The following is a 22879-nucleotide window of genomic DNA, read 5'->3' on the forward strand; positions in this document are numbered from 1 at the left end:
ATGCATTCTGAACTCACTGACGTCATATCTGGAAGCTGCCACTTATAACACACTTCTTCATTTTTCTTTATATTCCCCGAACCCCATTTCTCTCTTTTGAAAAAAAATGCTTTCATTTAATTCAGTGTTTTGTTTAAAAAACCATGTTTATTAGTTAACCACAATGAATTCTCTGAATATTTAAAACAATTTCTATGTTAACTGTTATTGGTGCTTTTGAGAGGCCCTACCTAGTATGCCAGGCAGCGAGCAACCACATGTTACAGAAAACTAGCTGTAACCATGATTTATCAAAAATAAAATCTATCAGAATCCCATAAGCAGTGAAGGATGATCCTAAACACAGAGTCCTTGAGTAGTTTCCCTTGGATATGTTCAAGAACTGTTCCCTGAGTATAGTTAGAGCCGAGGAATATGAGAATATTAATTAGTTGTCGAAATGCCAACAACAACTTAATGCACACCGTTGATCTGAATGGCTGTTTTCCACGTCAGCACTTGCTGTGCTGTGCCTGTGTGTGCAGGTGGTGCCAGAGATGCACACCAGGGGGATCTTGCACAAGCTGGGCATGTGTGCTGTGCAGGTGTTAATCTGGGGTCTTCATGCACAAGCTGGGCATGTGCGCTGTGCAGGTGCTAACCCAGGGGCTTCATGCACAAGCTGGGCATGTGCGCTGTGCAGGTGCTAACCCTGGGTCTTCATGCACAAGCTGGGCATGTGTGCTGTGCAGGTGCTAACCCAGGGTCTTCATGCACAAGCTGGGCATGTGTGCTGTGCAGGTGCTAACCCAGGGGCTTCATGCACAAGATGGGCATGTGCGCTGTGCAGGTGCTAACCCGGGGTCTTCATGCACAAGCTGGGCATGTGTGCTGTGCAGGTGTTAATCCAGGGTCTTCATGCACAAGCTGAGCATGTGGGCTGTGCAGGTGCTAACCCAGGGTCTTCATGCACAAGCTGAGCATGTGTGCTGTGCAGGTGCTAACCCAGGGTCTTCATGCACAAGCTGGGCATGTGCGCTGTGCAGGTGCTAACCCAGGGTCTTCATGCACAAGCTGGGCATGTGTGCTGTGCAGACTCTAACCCATCTCAGGCTCTGTTTGGCAATTTACAGATTTCATTCTGTATATTTTGCCTACTCTTCCATTGGTCTGCCTACTCTTGTTTTTCATGGACACATACTTCTGTCTGTTCGTGAAGGTGGTGCTGATCCTTTCCCTCAATAGTTATAAGTCTTTAAATTTTGAGTAAGCCTAAACATATTTTTGTTCTTCAAAATATTTATGAGGCCAAATTCACCAATCTTTTAAAAGGACGTTTTAAAAGTTTATTTATCTCCTCATAGAACCTTTATTATACCAAGAAGAATCCCATTACTTTCCTTCAGTATTTAAAAATCTGAAGCCTTTCCCTGTTTTCAGGCAGTTTATGTATTTTTTTTTAGTGAGATCAAGATGCTCTTATATACTTGCATCTCTCTCTGCCAGCAAATGTTTGACAGTAATTTTCCTTTCATAATTCAGCATGCAAGGCTGCTGTTGTGTTGGTTTCACTTTTCATACATATTCAAAGTTTATGTGGCAATCACAGAATCAATCAAGTCCCTGAAACCTAGAGGGAAATTATTTATACTACTATGTTGAGCGATTTCAAGAAAGACTAGAATAGGGTTGCGTAGATAAAGTATCCTGACGATAAGAGAAACAAGGCTGTTTTAATGTAAAGTTAAGTTCCTACACTGTGGTCCAGGATGGGGGAGGGCAAAGTGGAAACAGGCTCATAGGTGCGTTCACTGAATTATATCTATTTTCTCATATTTTGCAATAGGATTCTAAACAGTCTCAAAGGTTGGAATATTTCCCAAGTGCCAGAGTTGTGAAAGGTCAGCACAGTGGACCACAGAGTTTGCAGCTAGGTCTGACAGATCTCTATTTATCACATCATCTGTACCATTGAACTTTTGTCACATTCTTCTTCCTGGATGCTCTAGCCTGCTTCCTCACTGATAACTCTAGACACTGGGCCAGGATGTTCTCTAAGATGCCCTCCAGTGCTGACTGTGGAGTCCCTATCATACCATCTGAAACTTTCATGGATGTAATATTTTCTTTTCTACAGCAATTTCTTGGTAAAACCCCAATGCAGTGTCTGACATACTGTAGGCAATCAATAAACTTGAAAAGACATTTGCAAGAGAAATTCGTTCTGCTATTTTGTAGAGGAACTATAGACTATAATGTTTGTGTATTTCATAGCAGTGAAGGGGCTGAGGTGGGTGAGGTTCAGTCAGTAAAGTTCATGCATAAGCCTGAAGACTTCAGTTGCATCTCTGGCATCCAGATGGAAGTCTGAGCACAGCAGTGCACAACCATAGCCCCAGCACCACTGAAGCAGAGGCAGGAGGATCTCGGGGGGGTCTTCTCTAGGGAGGATCAGTAGTCAGCCATCAGGACCTGAGTCTATGAACTCCAGGTCCAGCAAGAGACCCTGCCTCAAAAATAAAGTAGAAAGCAACTAAGGAAGACAAAATGATGTTGCCCTTTGATCCTCACATAGACACGTGTATGCATATAATGTACACACATGTTCATGAAATAATGAGGAGTTAGGAAGTCCCCGTGGGCATGCAAATAATGCTTGTGGGCACAGAAATGCTAGATGCTTTGTATGATTATTATAGATTGCATACATGTACAGAACCATTATATTATGTCTCAGGAGTATAATGCATACATCTACAGAATCATTATATTACGTCCCAGGAGCATAATTATGTTTATAAAATTAATATAATAATGTTGGTCACCTTAGAAATAGGCTACTTATTTATGAATAGATAATGTTCCCACCAAAGGATATGCATGCTGTAAAAAGGATCACACACACACACATGCGCGCGCGCACACACACACACACACCCAACTGTGCCTCCCTCACATGGTTGCTTCTATGCCAGCTTCTAGAAGCTGTTTTAGGGGGTCTACGTGTCTGGCCATATTCCAGCTCCATGATCCAGGAAATGGTCATAATCTCTGCAGCTGCAAGCTCTGGCCTCTGGGAACGACTTGTTTAATTGAATGATTTTCAAAGTTAAAGGGAAAGATGCAACCCACAGAATGAACTTTATTTAAATAAAATACACATATGCTTCAGAAACAATGCTACACACGGTCCAACATTTTCATTTATGTCTCAAGTTTAAAACAAACCGTGGCACTTAGTAATATGTATTTCTTGATTCAATAATTTTTATTGTTTGTGTAAAAGTCAGAAGTGAATGTCCGTTTAGAACGTGCCTATAACATTCCTCTTTCCCTGAGTCATGATAAAATAACTTAAAGCAAAAAACAAAAACCTAAGGGCAAAAGGGAGAATCATCAACATTTTCCAAGTTTAGTAGATGGGCAAATAATGACAAATCAGCAGAAGAGTTTTCTTTGGGCAAATGGAAGCTAACAGTCTAACAGTTCCCTGTTCTCAGGCACCCAGAAAGACCCTGGGAAGGGAGGGCTTGGTGCCCCTTAAAGAAATGCTTACTTGGTTCAGGCTTGCAGCTGGAGCTTGGAAACTACATTTACTAATTCTGGTTCCTCTTTCTCCCTGGGGAAGAGAGGCATGAAGTAGGTTAGACTCTACCTAGAAAGGTCCCAAGAATGTCCCTATTTTGAGATCCCTTTGTATTTTAAGACTTTCCTACATCAGGTAATTCCACTGGCCAAGATGGGCATAGGCTCCGTGGGGGTTGCTACAGCTCTTGTCTTTTCAGTGGTGGTGCTACACCTTCCAAGTGTAGCACCTTGCAAGTCAGCCTTGCAAGGGTCCACAATGAGGTCCTGGTTATGATGAAAAGCTGACAGGCATAACCAAAAGATAAAAGATTGGAGAAGAATTATTACTTGCATCATGTAAGGATCACTGGACACTCTTCAGAAGCAGCATTCTCCTTCTACTTAGGAAGCACAGACATTTTATCCAGGATACTTTGCATATTCCCTCGGAAAATCTGCACTATAGGAGTGGCCAGTCTCAAACATACTGCCATCAAGATATGTGCTTCTGAGCATGCTTGGTTTAAAGTTAACTGTTGTTCAAGAAGGAAATAAATTAAGCACGCTGCTGCTTAACTCAAGGCCAGGGAGCACTTGCTCAGAAGGTTGAAATGGATAGGCAGACAGACATGCCCAGTTTCTTCACTGAACAATGTTTTATATAGTGCCCATGAGATGGCTTCATGGGGAAAGGCACTTTATGCTAACGCTGGAGACTTGGTTTGATCCCCAAGACCCACATAGTGGAAGGAGGGAAGTGACTCCTGACATTATCCCGTGACTTCCTCATGTGCACCATGAGTGCCCCTCCCCCTAAATCACTGTAAAAAAAAAAAAGAAAGTTTGACTGGAAAGCTAGGCATGGTGGTGTATGTCTGAACTCCTAGCACACAGAAGGCCAAGATACAGGACTGGGAGGGAATCCAAGGCTAGTTTGTACAGAAATAAGATTTTTCTTTCAGAAAGAAAATGAAAAACTTCTAGCTGAAGCTAAAGGCATCCATGGGTAGGCTAGTGCAGAAGGACCATGCTGCTTCTTGCTTAGCTGCTGATAGCGCCTGCTATGGGTTCAATGTGGAAGGCCACGTGTGTTTGAATGTGTCTGCTTCCTGATCTGCCAAGATGTGAGCAGTCTATGTCACAAGCTCCCTCTGCTACAGCCAGGCCACCCCAGTCCCTGTGTCCCTCTGCCTTGAAGACTCTTGTCCCCAAACCCTCGAGCTGAAATAGATCGTCCTTAGTCCTTATATCGCTTTACCAGGAAGTTGGTGAAAACGAGCCAGCACACCCTCCGCCCACTGTCCTTCACGAGCTATGGTTTTCATTTAGCTAGTGGTGCTCCTGGTTTGCTTTGTGAGTGTGGCATGAATCTAGATTATTATTATCATTGCTATAATATTTCCATTGAATGAACATTTAGAACAACAATTCTCAACCTTTCTAATACTGTTCCTCATTCTGTGGTGATCTCCAATCATTGCTACTTCATGACTGTAAGTTTGCTACACTTATGAACTGTAATGCAAATATCTGATACCCAGAATATCTGATATGCTGCTATCCCTGTAAAAGGGTCATTCAACCCCCAAAAGGGGTCGTGGCCCACAGGTTGAGAAGCACTGGCTTAGCAAGTTCAGGTGAAAATTTATGCTTATTCTTGAACCAAAATTTTCATAAAATTTCACTTCTTAACATATGCAAAATATATGAATAACACATATGTGAATTACAAAATACAATTGTAACAAATTCTCTAATGTAAGAATTAGACTATCAGAAATTCTAGACAGATGCTCTGACAGCCCAGCTGCATCTCTCTTTATCACCAGGAGCTAATATTGTGGACGTGTCTTTCCTGCCCTTTCTTCTAAGTCTTTGTTATCCATGGGGATCTTCATTTTGCTAAGTTGGAGACTTTTGAATCATCAAACTATATATAGTCTTCTCTGACTTGCTTTTTCAAAAATTAGATTAAAATTTAATAGTCCGTTTATGAGATCACCTCTGTTAGTGTGACAAATTGTAGTCTTTTATTTCCATTGCTGTTATATGGACATGTGCTGTTTTTTTGACCCACCCTCTGTTGCTAAGTCATCCCAAATATGTTTGTTTTGCCTTTCTTAATTTTGTTTTTACCCACATGTAATACCTGTGTGAGCATTTTATATGCTTTCTGAAATGGATATGAAAAAATATTCTAAGGCTTAAGAATGGAGTTATTGGGTAGTAGTGCACATACATGTTCAACCTTAAAAGATAATGCTAACATGTTTTTCAAAGATCATTAAAAACTGAACAGTTCTCGTGTCTCCACATTCTTTTTTTTGTTTGTTTTTGTTTTTTTTTATTAAGAAAAGAAGAAAAAAACATAAACAAAAAACAAGTTTCCACCTCCTCCCAGCCTCCCATTTCCCTCCCCCTCCTCCCACCCTTCTCCCCCTCCCCCCACTCCTCTCCCCCTCCCTCTCCAGTCCACAGAGCAGTCCGGGTTCCCTGCCCTGTGATAAGTCCTAGGTCCTCCCCACTCCGTCCATATCTAGGAAGGTGAACATCCAAACTGGCTAGGCTTCCACAAAGCCAGCTCAGTAAGTAGGATCAAAACCCCGTGCCATTGTCCTTGGCGTCTCATCAGCCCTCATTGTTCGCCATGTTCAGAGAGTCCGGTTTTATTCCATGCTTTTTCGGTCACAGTCCAGCTGGCCTTGGTGAGCTCCCCGTAGATCAGCTCCACTGTCTCAGTGGGTGGGTGCACGCCTCGTGGTCCCGACTTCTTTGCTCATGTTCTCCCTCCTTCTGCTCCTCATTGGGACCTTGGGAGTTCAGTCCAGTGCTCATGTGTGGGTCTCTGTCTCTATCTCTATCCATCACCAGATGAAGGTTCTATGATGATATGCAAGATATTCGTCAGTATTGCTCTAGGATAGGGTCATTTCAGATTCCCAGTCCTCAGCTGCCCAAGGAACTAACTGGGAACATCATCTTGGGCACTTGGGAGCCCCTCTAGGGTCAAATCTCTTGCCCACCCTAAAGTGGCTCCCTTAACTAAGAATTGTGGTTCCGTGCTCCCCTATTCACCTTTCCTTTATCCCAATTCTCCTGATTCCCCAAGTCCCCCCTCCTTCCCTTCTACCTTTTCTCTCCCCATCTCCCCTTACCCCCATCCCACCCCACCCCCAAGATCCTAATTTTCTCCCCGGCAATTTGGTCTACTTCCCTTAGCCAAGAGGATAACTATATGTTTTTCCTTGGGTTCACCTTCTTACTTAGCTTCTTTAGGTTCACCTATTGTAGACTCCGTGGCCCTTATTTATGGCTAGAAACCAATTATGAGCGAGTACATCCCATGTTCATCTTTTTGGGTCTGGGACACCTCACTCAGGATAGTGTTTTCTATTTCCATCCATTTGCATGCAAAATTTGAGAAGTCATTGTTTTTTACCGCAGCGTAGTACTCTAGCGTGTATATATTCCATACTTTCTTCATCCATTCTTCCATTGAAGGGCATCTAGGTTGTTTCTAGGTTCTGGCTATTACAAATAATACTGCTATGAACATAGTTGAACAAATGCTTTTGTCATATGATAGAGCATCTCTTGGGTATATTCCCAGGAGTGGTATTGCTGGGTCCAGGGGTAAGTTGATCCCGAATTTCCTGAGAAACCGAAACACTGACTTTCACAGTGGTTGCACAAGATTGCATTCCCACCAGCAATGTATGAGGGTACCCGTTCCTCCACAGCCTCTCCAGCAAAGGTTATCCTTGGTGTTTTTGACTTTAGCCATTCTGACAGGTGTAAGATGATATCTCAAAGTTCTTTTGATTTGCATTTCCCTGATTGCTAAGGAAGTTGAGCACGACTTTAAGTGTCTTTTGGCCATTTGAACTTCCTCTGCTGAGAATTCTCTGTTCAGTTCAGTGCCCCATTTTTTAATTGGGTTAATTAGCATTTTAAAGTCTAGTTTCTTGAGTTCTCTATATATTTTGGAGATCAGACCTTTGTCTGTTGTGGGGTTGGTGAAGATCTTCTCCCAGTCAGTAGGTTGCCTTTGTGTCTTAGTGACTATGTCCTTTGCTTTACCGAAGCTTCTCAGTTTAAGTAGGTCCCATTTATTCAATGTTGCCCTTAATGTCTGTGCTTCTGGGGTTATACATAGGAAGCGATCTCCTGTGCCCATCTCCTGTAGGGCACTTCCCACTTTCTCTTCTATCAGGCTCAGTGTGTGTCTGGGCTGATATTGAGGTCTTTAATCCATTTGGACTTAAGTTTTGTGCACGGTGATAGATAAGGGTCTATTTTCATTCTTCTACAGGTTGACATCCAGTTGAGCCAGCACCATTTGTTGAAGATGCTTTCTTTCTTCCATTGTATACTTTTAGCTCCTTTATCAAAAATGAGGTGTTCATAGGTTTGTGGGATAAAATCCGGGTCTTCTATACGATTCCATTGGTCGACTTCTCTGTTTTTATGCTAGTACCACACTGTTTTCATTACTACATGTAGCTCTGTAATAGAGTTTGAAGTCAGGGATGGTAATGCCTCCAGAAGATCCTTTATTGTATAGGATTGTTTTGGCTATCCTGGGTTTTTTGTTTTTCCATATAAAGTTGATTATTGTCCTCTCCAGATCTGTGAAGAATTTTGTTGGGATCTTGATGGGGATTGCATTGAATCTATAAATTGCCTTTGGTAGAATTGCCATTTTTACTATGTTGATCCTCCCAATCCAAGAGCAAGGGAGGTCCATCCATTTTTTGGTATCCTCTTCAATTTCTTTCTTCAATGCCTTAAAGTTCTTGTCAAATAGATCTTTCACTTCCTTGGTTAGATTTACCCCAAGATATTTTATGCTGTTTTTGGCTATTGTGAATGGTGAAACTTCTCTGATTTCCCTCTCTGCTTCCATATCCTTTGTGTATAAGAGGGCGACTGATTTTTTGGAGTTGATCTTGTATCCTGCCACATTACTAAAGCTGTTTATCAGCTGTAAAAGTTCTTTGGTGGAGTTTTGGGGGTCGCTTATGTACACTATCATATCATCTGCAAATAACGAAAGTTTAACTTCTTCCTTTCCAATTCGAATCCCCTTGATTCCATTATGTTGTCGTATTGCTATTGCTAGAACTTCAAGCACTATATTGAAGAGGTATGGCGAAAGTGGACAGCCTTGTCGTGTTCCTGATTTAAGTGGGATGGCTTTGAGTTTCTCTCCGTTTAATTTGATGTTAGCTGTTGGCTTGCTGTAAATAGCTTTTATTATATTTAGGTATGACCCTTGTATCCCTAATCTCTCCAAGACTTTTAACATAAATGGATGTTGAATTTTGTCAAATGCTTTTTCAGCATCTAATGAAATGATCATATGGTTTTTTTCTTTCAGTTTATTTATATGCTGGATTACATTGATAGATTTTCGTATGTTGAACCAGCCCTGCATCTCAGGAATGAAGCCTACTTGATCATAATGGATAATTTTTCGGATGTGTTCTTGGATTCGATTTGCCAGTATTTTGTTGAGGATTTTTGCATCGATATTCATGAGTGAGATTGGCCTGTAGTTCTCTTTCCTGGTTGAGTCTTTGAGTGGTTTTGGTGTCAGAGTAATTGTGGCTTCATAAAAGGAGTTTGGTAATGACCCTTCTGTTTCTATATTGTGGAATACATTAAGGAGTATAGGTATTAGATCTTCTTGGAAGTTCTGGTAGAATTCTGCATTGAAACCATCTGGTCCTGGGCTTTTTTTGGTAGGGAGGTTTTTGATAACCTCTTCTAATTCTTCGCGACTAACAGGTCTATTTAGATTGTTCACCAGGTCCTGATTTAACTTTGGTATATGATATTTATCTAAAAAAGTATCCATTTCCTTTACATTTTCCAATTTTGTGGCATATAGGCTTTTGTAGTAAGATCTAATGAGTCTCTGAATTTCCTCTGTGTCTGTGGTTATGTCCCCCTTTTCATTTCTGATCTTATTAATTTGCAAATTCTCTCTCTGCTGTTTGATTAGCTTGGATAGTGGTTTGTCAATCTTGTTGATTTTCTCCAGGAACCAGCTTTTTGTTTCATTGATTCTTTGGATTGTTTTCTGTGTTTCTATTTTGTTGATTTCAGCCCTCAGTTTGATTATTTCCAGTCTTCTACTCCTCCTAGGTGAGTCTGCTTCTTTTTTTTCTAGAGCTTTCAGGTGGGCTGTTAAGTCTCCAATGTGAGCTTTCTCTGTTTTCTTTAAGTGGGCACTTAGTGCTATGAACTTTCCTCTTAGGACTGCTTTCATAGTGTCCCATAAGTTTGAGTATGTTGTTTCTTTATTTTCATTGAATTCCAGGAAGACTTTAATTTCTTTCTTTATTTCTTCCTTAATCCAGGTATGGTTCAATAGTTGACTGTTCAGTTTCCATGACTTTGTATGCTTTCTGGGGGTAGCATTATTGTTCAATTCTAATTTTAATCCATGGTGATCTGATAAGACACGGGTGGTTACTAATATTTTTTTGTAACTGTGGATGTTTGCTTTGTTACGGACTATGTGGTCGATTTTCAAGAAGGTTCCATGAGCTGCAGAGAAGAAGGTATATTCTTTCCTATTTGGATGGAATGTTCTATAGATGTCTGTTAAGTACATTTGATTCATTACCTCCATTAATTCTCTTATTTCTCTGTTAGGTTTCTGTCTGATTGACCTGTCCATTGGTGAGAGAGGAGTGTTGAAGTCTCCTACTATTAGTGTGTGCGGTTTGATGGCTGCCTTGAATTTTAGCAATGTTTCTTTTATGTACGTGGGTGCTTTTATATTAGGGGCATAGATGTTCAGGATTGAGACTTCATCCTGATGAACTGTTCCTGTTATGAGTATAAAATGCCCCTCTCCATCTCTTCTGATTGATTTAAGTTTGAAGTCAACTTTGTTAGAGATTAGTATGGCCACACCTGCCTGTTTCTTAGGTCCATTTGCTTGATAGGCCTTTTCCCAGCCCTTTACTCTGAGTAGGTGCCTGTCTTTGTGGTTGAGGTGTGTTTCTTGTAAACAGCAGAATGTTGGATCCTGTTTTCTTATCCAATCTCTTAGCTTGTGCCTTTTTATAGGTGAGTTGAGTCCATTGACATTAAGTGATATTAATGACCAGTGGTTGTTAACTCCGGTCATTTTTTTTTAGTCGTAGTTTGTGTGTTTCCCTTCTTTGTTTTGTGTTGGTGAAGGGTCTCTAGATGTCTGCGTTATTGTGGTCATTGTTGGACTCCTTGGTTAGTGATTTTCCTTCAATTACTTTCTGTAAGGCTGGATTTGTGGCTGCGTATTGTTTAAATTTGTTTTTATCCTGGAAAATTTTATTTTCTCCATTTATAGTGAATGAAAGCTTGGCTGGGTATAGTAATCTGGGCTTGCACCCATGGTCTCTCAGTTTCTGCAGTACATCTATCCAGGACCTTCTGGCTTTCATGGTTTCCATGGAGAAGTCAGGTGTAAGTCTGATAGGTTTACCTTTATAAGTAATTTGGCCTTTTTCCTTTGCAGCTCTTAATATTCTTTCCTTATTCTGTATGCTTTGTGTTTTGATAATTATATGGCGAGGGGATGTTTTTTTTTGATCCAGCCTATTCGGTGTTCTGTATGCTTCTTGCACCTTCATAGGAAAATCTTTCGTTAGGTTGGGAAAGTTTTCTTCTATAATTTTATTAAATATATTTTCTGGACCATTGAGCTGCCCTTCTTCTCCTTCTTCTACTCCTATTATTCTTAGGTTTGGTCTTTTTATTGTGTCCCATATTTCCTGAATGTTTTGTGATGAGAGTTTGTTGGACTTGCTGTTTTCTTTGATCAGTGTGTTTATTTTCTCTATGGTATCTTCAGAATCCGAGAGTCTTTCTTCTATCTCTTGTATTCTGCTGGTTATGCTTGTTTCTGTAGTCTCTATTCGTTTACCTAGATTTTCCATGTCCAGCCGGCCCTCTGTTTGTGTTTTCTTCTTTGCCTCCATTTCAGTTTTCAGGTCTTGAACTGTTTCCATTATCTGTTTGATTGTTTTTCCTTGGTTTTCTAGGGTATCATTCACTGATTTATTCAATTCTTCAAACTTTCTGTTATATTTCTCATCCATTTCTATAAGGGCGTTTTTTACATGCTGTTTAAGGGTGTCAATCACTTTTATGAAGTCAATCTTTTCTCCTTCTTCTTGATTAAGGGGTTCTTGTCCTCCCGTTGTGAGGTCGCTTGTTTCTGGTGGCTTCATGTTGCTTTTCAGCTTGTTGGGCGAATTCTTGCCTTGACGTCGGCCCATCTCTTCTTCCAAATGCTCCCTATGGATCTTCTTTTACCGGATCAGGTCTCCTTGCCTACCAAACGCTGGCTCTCCCCAATGTTGGCTCTCCTGGCGCCGAGAGATCAGGCCTCGGTGCTGGTTGGGCAGCTCCCAAACAAAGCACCTACCCCGCTTGGTGCAGGCAGGCCACAGAAACAAAGGAACTGCTGCCCGCCCGGGAGCCTGGAGTACTCGGACCCAGCGCCCAGATAGGCTGGGCTGGGCGATGCCACACGCCAAAAGAGGGCGGTGGGGCCGAAGTGGGGAGGGCTCTGGACGGAAGCTGGGTGGGCCAGGAAGAAAGAGGCAGCACCCAGGGAGTAGAGGCCCTGCAGAGAGCCCAAGCAGGACAGGGGGCCAAGAAACCCCCGAGCTCCCTGTCCCAGGCTGGCGCCGTGGGCCAGAAACTCACCCCAATGCTGGGTCTCCTGGCGCCGAAAGATCAGGCCTCCGTGCTGGTTGGGCAGCTCGCAAACAAAGCGCCTACCCCACTTGGTGCAGGCAGGCCACAGAAACAAAGGAACTGCAGCCCGCCTGGGCGCCCCGAGTACTCGGACACAGCGCTCAGACAGGCTCTGTCTCCACATTCTTGATAGTATTTCAAGACTGTCTTAATGTCTTCCTATCTTCCTGTCTATAAAACAGATTTACCATGCTGCCTTCAACCTCTTAGCTTTGACATTCTGGGTTGTACACTATAAAGTACAGAGGTATGCATAGACTATAAGAATCTTTACCGAAGGAACATACGGGTTTAGAAACTGTGTTTTCTAAGTAGCCCGCTAAGTGCTCCACGCGTCTGTTAATTCTCTTCACAGCCAGGAAGAATCGCCCCTGCCTCCCAGAAGCATATATTAACTACTTCAGTATAGTTTTGATGTTGGTGTGCTTGCTTGCTCTATAGGTTGGAGATACATGCATATTGTAGCATGTGCTGTTAATTTCGCATTCCGACTGTCTCTGTAACTATTCTGCTTCCTCTCTGTCTTATCACTCAGCAGATCTGCGACAGATGTTCAGCACTGCTGCCCTAGGCACTACAAAAATTTGACTTCTGTTGTCCAAATGGAAACCAGTGAGAGGCAAGGGACAGCTTTGAAGAAATTAGAGGTCAGGAAGACAATGGATCAAACAAACAAAGACAAACGAACAAGACAATAGTGCCTCATCCAATCCGCTGAAGTTTTGAATAGAACGTGTATTGACCTGCCTTTACTGACTGTTCTAGCGATTGCTAGCTGTTCCAGGGTTTGGTTCTCCTTGATGCTCAGCCTGCTGGCCCTTGCTGAAGAATTTGAACTGTGAGCCTTTCTGTTTTCAGTCTTGCTATCTCATCTCCCCACATTTATTCTTTCAGCTCTGATTCTCTGGAGAAGTCTTACCTAATGAGACTTCGGTATTTCTGAGGTGGCTTGAATTTGATCCCGAATTTGATTTGATCAGAGCGACTAATGGTCCTATTTCCAGCAGTAACTGGAGCATTGCTGGCGCATGGCATGATCAGACAAGGAATAATACTTTAAAACCCTTTCTCTTAACCAGTATAATATTATATGACTGCTTCTGAAATATTAGATGATGGCCCCGGAGTGAGGAAGGAAAAAAATAAGCTCTGGGATTTGAATTTCATACCTGAGTGCTTCTTCAGCAACGAAGTTTGCCCTGAAGGAGGCCCTTACCTTCCAAAGCTACAGAGCTTGGGTGGTTGAAAATTAATCCGAAAATTTCATTCAGCAAATGACTGAATTACAATGCAGCTTGAATTTCCAGGCTTGAAAGTTGCATAATACTCAAGGGAAGGCATTGTTTACAAAGGAATGCGTGAACAGCGTGAAGATACTTGTGTCTCATGTCAATCAATTCCAACAAAAGATAGAGAAGGACTTTAATAATTAAGAAAGGAGGTTGGTGAGATGGTTCGTTGGTTACAAGTGTCTACTGATCTTACAGAGGACCTGAATTTGATTTTCCAGAATGTACAATGAAGAGTTAGATCACAATCTCCTGCAACTCCAGCTTCCAGGAGATCCAATGCCCTTGACCACCACAGGCATTGCAATCACATGTACAAACCCACTCTCACACCCATATACTCATTAACTAAAAATAGTAAATCTGAAAAAACATCAAAAGGATAGGAGGACCTATTTGTGGTTGCTAGCCATTTTCTTCCCCAACCAATGGCTTATGGATAAAGTGGTCATTGGTCCAGGGATGGAGCTTGTGCATGGACCCAGGTACACTTCAGCTCCCCAAGACTGACTTATAAGCAGTCTCTCCTGAGTACTTTATTTGTGCTGAGTCCCAATATGGCCCCATTCCCTTGGATGATCAATTAGCTACCTGGTGACAGATTAATTATATAGAAAAAATTATTAGTTTGTTCTTGCAAGAAAAACCATTTGGTTACATAGTTTCCCTGCCAACAATTCTGCTAAGACTCACCATCTGTGAATCAACAGAACACATTGTCCACTGTCATGGTATTCCCACCATCTGTGAATTAGCAGAGCACCCTGTCCACTGTCATGGTATTCCCACCATCTGTGAATTAGCAGAGCACCCTGTCCACTGTCATGGTGTTCCCACCATCTGTGAATCAACAGAACACATTGTCCACTGTCATGGTATTCTCACCATCTGTGAATTAGCAGAGCACCCTGTCTACTGTCATGGTGTTCCATGCAGTATCGCTTTGTTCAAAGAGCCCACTTCCAGCAAATGAAGAAAGGAAGAAAAGCAATGTTTCCTATATCCCTGCTCTATGTTCCTCACCATAGCAGGCAGATTGAGTGAACAGTAGACTTTTCATCATCAAATATACTTCAGAGTAGAGTGGTTCTGAGAGTGTGCAAGGTCCTGGGTTAAAGGAAAAGTGATTAAGTGCCATTTAGGTGGAAATACCTTATAAGGCTCAGAATAATTTCTTTGGGAAGGTTCACATGCTCTGAGTAATAATCCTATATTTGCTGCAGTTTCTGTCATCATATGATTCATGGATCAAGGAATCAAAGGGTAGAGGGAATATCATTCAATGAATCAAAGGGAAGATCAATCATCACCCAAGGAATCAAAGGGAAGACCAGTCATCATCCAAGGAATCAAAGGGGAGATCAATCCCTAACTAAGGATTTCTCACCCCAGGTAGAGAAGCGTCAGTGCCCTACTGCTCATGCACAGAAATAGTTGTGCCATGTTTGGTTATGACTTTATTGGGGATCAGCATGGTTTGTGGCAATGGCTACAGAAGCCAAGGTGACAAGGAGGGGATGATGACTCTGACTTCTTTTCCTCCCCCTTCTTCTCTCACTATCCTCAAACTCAGTAGCCCAGACGAGCTTTGAATTTATGATCTTCCAGCTTCAGCCTCCCACGTAGCTGGGAACACAGAACCACCCCACTAGATTTAGCTGTTTAGCTGACATTTAAAGTGGACAATGTTGAGTAAACAGATTGCTCTCTTTAATGATGTGGCAGATTCCTCCAAACAGTTTAAGGCCAGAATAAGATAGAAGTCTCTTCTCTGCTGAGCAAGAGCCCTTCTCCAGAGGCTGCTTCTGTATTCTGTCTGCATTCTCAGTTCTTGAATCTCTACCCCTGATCCTTATGCTAGAACTCTATTGTCAGCCTACCTAGGTATCTGGGCTCTTGTTCCTTAGAGGCAATCTCTCTCTCTCTCTCTCTCTCTCTCTCTCTCTCTCTCTCTCTCCCTCCCTCCCTCCCTCCTTGTTTGCTATCGCCAGGTACCCTATGCACTCATTTTCCAGATCTTTCTTGTGTTTTATTTCACATAACCTCAGTCTGCAGAGTGAGAACAAAAGAGTATATCTGTAAAATAGCAGTGGCTTCAGAAGACAAGGGCCGGACGCAGGAAGTTTCGAGGTGAGACAACTATGTGCAGAGAAACTGGGACGTTTATGATGAGAAGCTCATAACACTTAACTACGTTCCTGCTCTTCATATTGGAAATTGCAAACACTGGGACATCTTGGAAAGAATTCCAAAGGAAGTTTGTAATCCAGAGGATTCTTCTCACTTCTGTTGTGTTTTAGTAAAGAACTTTCTGTTTTGTTCGCTCCCCTTTAAGCTTGAGATAGATATATTTCCTTTTAGGGCAGTGTCCACAGTGCCTCAGGGGCCAGGTCCACACAGGCTCTTCACAAATTTGACTCCTTTTGGACATCAAGTTCAGGGAGATGCGTCCTTGGGAAACTGAGGAAGAAAATGCTTCATTACTGAATTTCTGAAGTAAGACTCCACCCGTTTGTGACTCTCTACAGGTACAGAAGTCTGTCTTCTGGTACCCATCTTTTACAGGTACAGGCAAGTATTCCCTCTTTTCCCCATTTGCCTGAATCAAGGCTGCAGCTACTATGTCCTTTTCCCATCAGAACCCTTCTACCGCCTCAGAGCTGTGCGACACATCTGTAACCCTATCACTTGGGACACTGAGGTTGGAGGATTGCACGAGTAAGGCAGCATGAGCTATACAATCAGAGGTTGTCAAAACAAAAAACAAGAATCGACCTAATTTATCTGGGAAAGGCGTCTCACTGTGGTTACCTCCAGTCCCCCTGGTTGATTAAATGCCCTGTCTTTCGGCATCCCTGAAGGATCCTTCTGACCTCATTCTTTTCTTTCATTAACTTCTTTGTGTCAGAAATTTCTATCATGATGATTGCTCTGCAGGGGTTTGGGTCAATGGCTCAGTCAATAAGAGCCCTTATCACTCAAGCCTGAAAACCCAAGTGCAGATTCCCTGCACTCCAGTAAAGCTGGGCATAGTGACATGTGTCCGTAACCCTCATGCTGGGAGTAGTCAGGCGGATCCCTAGACCTCATTACCAGTCAGTCTAAGCACTTTATGTCTGGATTAGTGAGAGATTCTGTCCCTAATAATGTAGAGGGTGATAGGGGAAGGCCCCTGAGGTCCCCATCAGCGTGCATATGTGTGTACACTTGCAGGGACATATGGATGCACACACACACACATACACACACACACACTGCAAATACATACACATAGATCACATATGACAGGAAGGAAAAAAGGAAGGACAAAATAAAACCACACCCAAAAAGGCAGGGGGACAAAACTATAATCAAATAACAACACATACAAAAAACCTGTAGAGCCCATTATATGTTGATCAACTACTTCTGCACATGAGGCCTGCCCGCCCTGGGGCTGATATATCCATTGTCCCTCTATTGGAGAAAAGTGATTTTCTGTTTTCTGGCAAGCAGAAGTGATAGTTCAGTTGTTCATCTCCAGTGGCTAGGTGGCCTGAAATCAATAATGGGGATTGGCTGAAAACTAGAGAGAGACCTTTCTTATAAAAAAAAAAAACCTCGTGCTGTCTAGGGAAGAGAGCAGGGGTTGAGGCCATTATGGACATCGTAGTCAAAGCTGGGAAATGATTCTTCTTTAGAAGGTGGTGTCAGAGGCTTTAGAGTCAGATCAGAAGAGGGAAATAAATACAGACTTGCGGAGGGAGGCAGAGCACTGCTACGATGCCGGCAGATAGCTGTGTTTTTATTGGTGGATGAGCGAGACGGTGGGAGAGCATAAAAGCGAGCGAGCTGAAGTCTAAAGAACCTGAATAACTCAGGTAGATGCCTCACAGTCCTCGGGCATCTGTACAAATAGGAATCTTAGAAATAATGCTCTCAATGAATTACCAGTATACTGGAAGCGACATACAGTCTTTGGAGGGAATTAAAGACACGAACGACTACTTTGTGTTTATCAGCCAGCACAAAAATAGACACGAGCCAATTTGATGTCTTCTGTTTCCTGCTCATGTACTTCTCTGGTAATGGAAAAAGAAAATCGTGATGAGGGCTACATCTGAAATCCCCTTCCTTTAGTTGATATGATTTCTTTGTGAGTTAAACCAATCCACAAATAAAGAACAACAGATTCATTACAGGAATAAGTGTCTCTAATCTGTCACATTTAATGCTGGTTTAATGATTCAGCCCACTTCTTCCTCGGCGCCTCAGTATAGCCTTTAGTTTATACTGCCTGTGATTGTAATAATAGAATTTCATATTAGTTCAGGAACACATTATACTCCTCCGAATTTAGAACCCCAAAGATTGGTTACAGCTACGGCATTTCTGCATAGCCTCATTTTTAGTGAACACAAACAGTTACCTTTTATAATAGACCTCTTTAATGGATGTTTTTGGCCTACTGAGCTGAACCACAGTATGAGCAACTTTTAAATGGAACTATAAAGACCTGACCAAAAAGACATTCTGGAAGAGTTGACCCAGGAAAACTGTAGTCTCCAACTTTACCACCTGACACATACTATAAACATTCTCTCTAAAGTTTGAAGGCAAACCAGTGTTAAATTACTCGGGGAGTAGTTTGTGCTCAGATGCACATAGTAAATTAGATGTAGAAATAAGTTTGGGTTAGAAAGTTAGAGCCAGATGTGGTGATGCATGCCTGTAATTCTAGCACTCAGGAAGCGGAAGCAGGAAGACCAAGAGTTCAAGGCCAGCACTGGCTACACAGTGAGTTAGAGGCTATTCTAAATAACAACAAAACAGGAACAAAATTAAGAAAGTTAGGAAGACTATGGGAGCCAGTTTGGCCCCATCCTCTGGCCTTGTGAAGATGTGGAATGAACACTTGCGGATGAAGAGACTGGGGTCTGAGGCCACCCAGCTAGTTAATGGCCAAGGGAGGACTCAATCTCGTGTTCTCATCTTTGGTACATGTTATCAACAGCTAATAAAAGTAAAAAAACATGTTTATGATATCTTAGAAATAGAGACATGAAGCCCTTGAATAGTAAATGAGACTGATAGGAAGGGAGAAGGGAGACTGATAGGAAGAAGAGCTTCTCATTAGTGTTTATGTTTTGAATTTTCTTTCTTTATCTCACCCAGCCACACACTCCTTCAAGGAGTCTGTGGAGCTCCTCCCGATCCAAACCATTGGGCTACTATGTTTTCTGCCGCACCCACATTGCCATAGAAGGTTCACTGGCATTGTTGAGAGAAAACGCGATTTCCTCTTGTGTATTTTACTAAGACTCTGTTATCCAGTATGGATTTTGAAGCATCACTGTTGTTATACAGTATGGAAGACTTAAGAACGAAGTAAGCAAAGAACAAGTCCTGCCTTTTATTGTTAGCAAGAAGTCTCCCTCAGTCTGTCTCTCTTTTTGTCTATCTGTCTCCGTCTCTCATTTTGACGTTTTTGAGAGAACAGTCTTGTATTGCCCAGGATGGGCTTAAGTGTGTTACCCAGTTGATGCTGGCATTGAGCTCCAGATCCTCCTGCCTCAGTCTCCCCAGAACCAGAATTGCAGCTGTGTGTCACCATTCCTGACTTTCGTCCTTGTTTTAATTGAAATTCCACACACTAATTAAAATCAGAACGAACACCATTCCCATTTTAAAATTCATTCCATATTATCTTTTGTTTTTGAAAGGAAATGAGATAGGCCTCAGAAGGACCTTTCTGTGAGACTGACTGTGAACACAGCAAGACAAGATAATGTGCAAAATTTTATCTTTATAACTCAAAAGATCAGAGAAGGCCACATATTATAAGATTAATCAGTCATAAAATGACCTGGACAAGAAGAATCTAAGAACTGCAGGACTTGGAACAACGGTAGAACACAGCTCTTTATCTTACATAAGAGAATTGGTTTGTAGCATCTTGGTTAAGATGGGGAAGCACGCATCTGATTCTGGAAATGTTCCTAACGTCCAGTTGCAGATAAGGGAGTTATACAATTTTAGGCAATCAAAGGAGACGAGAGTAGTTATTAATAGAAATTCTGGTAAACAGGGTGTCTTCGCTAACATCCCATTAAAGTATATCCTGTCTGTACAAGATGCCTTTGATACAATCTGGGTAAAAGATTGCTTCTCTACAGCTGACTTCATTTTAAGAATCTTCTTCCAGTCCAAGGAGCGTGGTTCTTCATGTAGTAAAATATAACAAATCAGAATTCCTAGCAGAGTTCTTTGACATTATCTTGGTGGTTACTTTTATTCCAGCATTTGCATGCAGTTTCAGAAACATTTCTTTGAATTTACATGTCATTTCACTCAAAGGCATTGTTTTTCTAAATGTCTCATGGTGATGAGTTACATTGGGTGTTGTTTAATTACTGCATAGTTAGAAAGAAAAGACTACTTTTCTGTCAAATATTTGTTAGGGATAATTGTAGATTATAATGATTTCTTCTTGAGACAAAGATATTTGTATAATAATCAGTGTTTTTGAGACTGAGAATATAGGGTCAGAGGCTAATCTCTATACACCAATGTATAGAGCAGCAGTTCTTAACCTGTGGGTCATGACCCCATTGAGGGTCAAGCGACCCTTTCGCAGGGGTCACCTAAGAACATATAAAAGCGAATATTTACTTTACAATTCATAACAGTAGCAAGATTACAACTACAAAGTAGCAATGAAAATCACTCTGTGGTTGGGGTCATCCCAGCATTGAGGAACAGCATCAAAGGGTTGTGGTGTTGGGAAGGTTGAGAACCGCTGTCTAGAGTGTGCATGCGTTTTGGATGTTTCTGATGACTGTGTTCTAACTGAACACCCACATTTCGGTGTCCCAGATTGCATTTGTAACTTTGTTTCCATTCATACAAAGAGAATGCAGAGGATGTTGAGGATTGTGGATATGAAGATCAGGATAGCTGAATCAGAGACAAACCAATGAGTCAGTACCAGGTCAGAGCTGACCGCCATGCTGACTCCAGAGAGCCAGTGACAGGGGCCTGCTCTGCGTGCCTTTTAGAAGCACTTGTGAGTTACTCTTCTCCTTGCTGTGACAGAAGTGACTCATAAGGCAGCGTGAGGAAGGGAGGGGTTATTCTGTCACAGTTTAAGGGCACTCTCTACCTTAGTAGGGAAGGAACACAGCTTCACCTACCCCAGCAAGAGTGAGTCTCACAGTTGGAAGAGCAGCTTGTGACCCTGAAGCTTGTGTCCACAGTCAATAATCAGAGAGTTGAACGTTGGGACAACTCAAGGTGTTAAATCTGACTATTTTCACATTCATGCTGCATCATTTTCAGACGGTTTGTGACGTTTACTGCAACTGTCCTTGATATTTAATCCTCGTCAACAAAAAATTTCAGCAATGTAGTAATATTGCAAAATGTTTACTTGAAATGTTTTCTTTTTGATATTTACAAAAGCTATGATCAAATACTCTAAACAAGTAACAAATGTGAAAAAATCTAATAAATTAATGCTTTTGATCATGTATGAAAAAGGAGTATATAATTTAATAGTGCATTAAAATATGGATTTTGATTTCTTATATCTAATATTATGACTTGACTATGTAAGTACTTTATTTCTCTCAAATACACAGTATGAATGCGCTGTATATATAAATTTGAAGTACCATCATGAGGAAAAAATGTTGGTTTGAAAACTGAGATGACAGCCATGGTGAAGCCCTACTACGACACGCCTATGTTGTTAAGGTTTTAGGGACTCTAAATGGTGGGCTGTAGTGGTGCAGGCAGATGGGACAGGCTAAAGAGATGGAGGCAGGAAGTCAAGGACACTAAACAAACCTTTCGGAGCTCATCCTCACTTGATTTAAAGCATGGGATCTTTCAAAAAATATATGACTTCTATTCAGACAAAACTTATTTTATCATAATTTTAATTACATAATTGAGATAATTTATTAGCTATAAATTTTAAGGAAATATTCAACCTTTCAGTTTGATGTTGTTATGGGATTCCTGGATGTGTGAATGAGTGGGTCTCTGATTCTTGTGCCTTCTCTTAGACTCTTTTTCTATTGTTTATTTTTTTTGTCTTGTCCAACTCCAGTGTGTGAATTTTTGTTTTATTGTATTACATTATATTTCATTATTATCCTTTAGAAGCCTGTTTGTTTTCTAATGAGAGACAAGGAATCTGTATGGGGACGGAAGTCTGGGGGATTGGGAACAGTAGGGGAAGCCATAATCAATATGCATCTGTTAGAAAAAAAATGTCTATTTTCAATAAAAGGAAAGAAAAAAGAAATGCAAATGAAAGCACAAAATGTTAAAAGATGAAATTATGTACCCAATAATATTCACATTACCATGTTCTAGCTAATAGGATGCTAAGATTAAAAATGTTGGCAAGGTATCAAAAGAGAACAACATGATACATTGAGCCATTTAATCTGTATCTTTGACATTTTTTTCCATTATGAACCCTCTCATCCTTTTTAGTAATATAAGAAGCCCAGTCAAGACAAGAGAGTAGAAGGGCTCATGAAGAGAATTCATTCTAGTGTGTTCTCTGGGTTAAATGTTGTGCTACCGCCAGTTATCATCAAAGCACGAGCTAATTCCAAATTAGCTACAAAAATGACAAGAGCTGAAATTGCAGCTAAACCTATTTATTTGGTTCCTGATGTGTCCTTCCTAATAGGCACTGTAGTGCACAGAACTGCATGTCCAGCACTTATTACACGTGGCACCATGCACACCTCTTTGTTGAATCACCCATTCACTTTAATTACAGACTGAGCTGTGTGTTGCTTAACATCAAATACTGCTTTGTTTCATGGGCTTATACTCATTCATTTATTTGCTTTGCTTGTGTTTTGATAATTTTGCTGCTAGAAAAGGGCATGTGTAATGACTTTCTTGAAATCAGAAGGGAAGCATGATTAAATGAAAGTTTTATAACAACCTGTTTGGTCGTATTTACTATTGGATTTGATAGCAATAAGTCCTTAAACTCTAGGGCTTGAAGGAATTTCATAGTTAATTAGCATATGCTTTTAGAAATGAAATATTTAAAGAAACAATAGTTAATTACGTGTGATTCAAGCAAATTCATCTGAAAAAGAATGAACTTTTTTATATTCAAAATATTTTATCAAGTCCTAGTGATCATGATGGAATAAAAGTGGAAGTCTATTATAGCAAGAGAAACTACCCACATACAATGAGAGGGGACCACACAGTCTTGAATGGCTGGGGAGTTGTAGAATAAACGAGGTAGAAATTGAAGAAGTACTAGA

The sequence above is a fragment of the Microtus oregoni genome, unplaced genomic scaffold (assembly GCF_018167655.1).
Source record: "Microtus oregoni isolate MIOR12 unplaced genomic scaffold, Mior012 000001F_ref0000356, whole genome shotgun sequence".
NCBI lineage: Eukaryota > Metazoa > Chordata > Mammalia > Rodentia > Cricetidae > Microtus > Microtus oregoni.